Below are 3,399 nucleotides of genomic sequence, written 5' to 3' on the forward strand. Positions count from 1 at the left end.
CAGACAGACACAGAGAGAGAGAGAGAGAGAGAGAGACAAAGGCAGAGTGCAAGCGGGGGAGGGGCAGAGAGAGAGGGAGACATAGAATCCGAAGCAGGCTCCAGGCTCCAAGCTGTCAGCACAGAGCCTGACATGGGGCTTGAACCCATGGACCACAAGATCATGACCTGAGCTGAAGTTAAGTTAGACACTCAACCGACCGAGCCACCCAGGTGTCCCTAATATTTATTCATTTTTGATGAAGAGCACACAAGCGGTGGGAAAGGCAGAGAAAGGGAAACAGAGGATCCGAAGTGGGCTCTGCGCTGACAGCAGTAAGGGCTCCAACTCAGGAACCTGTGAGATCATGACCTGAGCCAAGGTTGGATACTCAAATGACTGAGCCACCCAAGTGCCCCTTTCTTTAACTTTAATAGAAATATACTTTGATTAGTTAGAAGTCTAAATTGTATACCAGCTTTTAAATAATTCATTATTCAAGTTTCTTTGATAGGAATTGACACAAAAAATGTAGCTTTGTAGTTTGTTTATTTTTATGTAAAGATCATAAATCATTTTTATTTTATTTTCCTGTTACACTTCTGTATACTTTCTGTATACAGAAATGTATATACAATGTTATACTCCTGTATACGTCTCTATACTTTCTCTGTTCTTCCAAACTATCTACATTGGGCCCATATTAAATAATCAGAGAAATGAGTTGCTATAATTTTTTTGCCTTGCCTCTTCCTCAAGCTATCTCATCTGTTCTTCCTTTTACTGCTAGACTTGGAAAAGGAGTCCACACCTTTACTTTTACTTTTTCACTACACACTCACTATAATCCTTCCAATTCTGGTTCACCTCTCTAATGAAACTGCTTTTCAAAGGCCACTGTTATCCAGTCGTAAGATTCAAAGGCTCTCTCTTAGGCTTTATCTCTGGATCACATTTGTGACAGTGCTTAATACACAGTGCCCAGTAAACATTCGGTTCTGAATATGTTTTAGTTCTATTCCCACAAGGATTTGTTTAATGGTATTAATTAAATTAATAAATATATAATATTCTTTATCTGCATAAAAGATTGCATTGAATGAAGACTTAAGCAGTCCAATTATATCTGTTTACCTATAAACAAATTGTGTTACCTGTATTGCTAATATAGCACAATAAATTGCCACTGTGTTTTTCACTTATACTCAGGATAGGGGACCCAATATTGTAGAAATTCAACTCTCATTTGTTGTTCTTTATTTCCATGCCTAGTAATATAATTATTTAATTAAAACATAAGATAAATAAGTTCTGGGGATGTAATATACATCTTTGAGACTATAGTTAACACATTATACTTTTGGAAGTTGCCAAGAGAGCAGACCTTGAAAGTTCTCATCACAAGAAAAAAAAATTCTAACTATATGAAGTCATAGATGTTAACTAAACTTATTGTGGTGATCATTTCACAATATATACATATATCAAACCATCATGTCATACACCTAAAAGGAATAGTTATATGTCAACTACATCTCAATGAAACAGGAAAAGATATAGTTTCCTGGCAGTAAAATAACTGAATCAACTTGAGTATAAGCAGTGGGATCCCTGTCCTTGCTCTATGAGAAATCAAGTGGGCAGACAAATGAAACTCAGGGAGGGGGATATAAGAAGCTGTTCATTGAATTAAGTTGCCTTCAGATCCCAAACCTCTGGTCTCTTGTCTCAAGTTCTATTTTCCACCTTTTCCCTTACTTTATTGACTAGAATGGCCTCTGTTGAGAGAATCTGCATCTGTTTCCTAATTTTGGATTCCCTTTTCTTTACCAGCTCCTCCTCCCAGCCCAACAACCTGGACAGCTATTTCCAATTTCCTTCACTGGAAGCCCTCAGGCACTCCCACCTGATGCTGCAGAAGGGGACAAAAGTTGTTAAACCCTGGGCAGGAAATAGCCTCAGCTCTGTTATCTGAATTTAGGCTGATGGGAATGAAATCAACAATATTTATTAAATACCTACTGTGTACCGGACATTTGAAAAATAACAGCTTGATTGAGATATAATTCAGATGCCATAAAATTCACACTTATCTTATTTTGATTTGTGCTACTTACTTTTTTATTTCCTTGCTATTTGTTTATGATAGATATTCCACATCTGTGATCCTCTCCAGTTAGAAATTCTTTGAAACGATGCTGTGGGCCTTGCCTGGTAGGAGGATAGAGTCGTCTGACTCCCCCATCCTGCCAATGGCCCCACAGATAGCATAGGTTTTAAACTGGCTGTTGAACCTGTCACCCTGTCAACTTCTGCCACCATCTGAGTGGTTGTGTGGTCCTTGGCACCAATGATGAGGTTTTTGGCAGAGCATTTTCGACCCCATGTACAGGCCCATCAACTCAACAGCATTGTTCTATAAAGTCAAGGATGTGCCTGCTGCCACAGCAAATTCACCCTTTTAAAGGGTATACTTCTCTAGGATTTATATTCCTAGAATTGTGCAGTCATCACCATGATCCAATTTGAGAACATTTCATCCCCCAAAAAGAAACCTCATACTCACTGGCATATACTTACCATTCTTCTCTCCCTGTAAACCACTACCCCAATTTCTGTTTCTATGAATTTGCCTCTTCTGGACATTTCATGTAAAGGGAGTGATACACAGCTTTTGGGTCTGGCTTCTTTAACTTAGCCTAGTATTTCTAATGTTCATCTGTTGTGTGTATCAGTAATTCATTTATTTTTATAGCCTAGTAATATTCTATTGTGTAGATATATCACATTTGTGTATCTGTTCGTCAGTTGATGAGGAATTGGGTTGTTTCCACTTTTTAGCTATTATGATTACTGCTACTCTGAACATTTGTATACAAATTCTTCTGTGGACATGAGTTTTCAATTCTTTTCAGTATACATCTAGGAATGAAAATACTGGGTCATATGGTAGCTCTATGTTTAGCCAAACTGTTTTCTAAGGTGGCTACACCATTTTACATTCTACCAACAGGGTATGAGGGTTCCAATTTTTCATATCCTTGCCAATACTTATTATGGTCCATCTTTTTTATTATAGCCATCCTAGTGAGTGGTTTTGATTTGCATTTGCTGATGACTAATGATGCTGAACGTCTCTTTTTGTCCTGGTTGACCATTTGTCTTCTTTGAAGAAACATCCATTCAAGTCCTTGGCCCATTCCTTAATTGGGTTATCTGTCTTTTTGCTGTTGAGTGGTAAATGTTCTTTACATATTTTGGATACTAGGCCTTTGTTAGATACATGATTTGTAAATATTTTCTCCCATTCTTTGGGTTGTGTTTTCATTTTCATTAAAAATTTTTTTTTCAATTTATAGTCTAGTTAGTTAATATACAGTGCAATACTGTTTTCAGAAGTACAGTTCAGTGATTCATCAC

The 3,399-nt window shown here is 37.4% G+C and overlaps 1 pseudogene; it reads right to left on the reverse strand.

Moving 5' to 3' along the window:
* Positions 1-2,102: 2,102 nt before the first annotated feature.
* Positions 2,103-2,625, reverse strand: LOC125910390 (40S ribosomal protein S21-like; annotated as a pseudogene).
* Positions 2,626-3,399: the final 774 nt, after the last annotated feature.

The sequence above is a fragment of the Panthera uncia genome (assembly GCF_023721935.1).
Source record: "Panthera uncia isolate 11264 chromosome B3 unlocalized genomic scaffold, Puncia_PCG_1.0 HiC_scaffold_1, whole genome shotgun sequence".
NCBI classification, from domain to species: domain Eukaryota; kingdom Metazoa; phylum Chordata; class Mammalia; order Carnivora; family Felidae; genus Panthera; species Panthera uncia.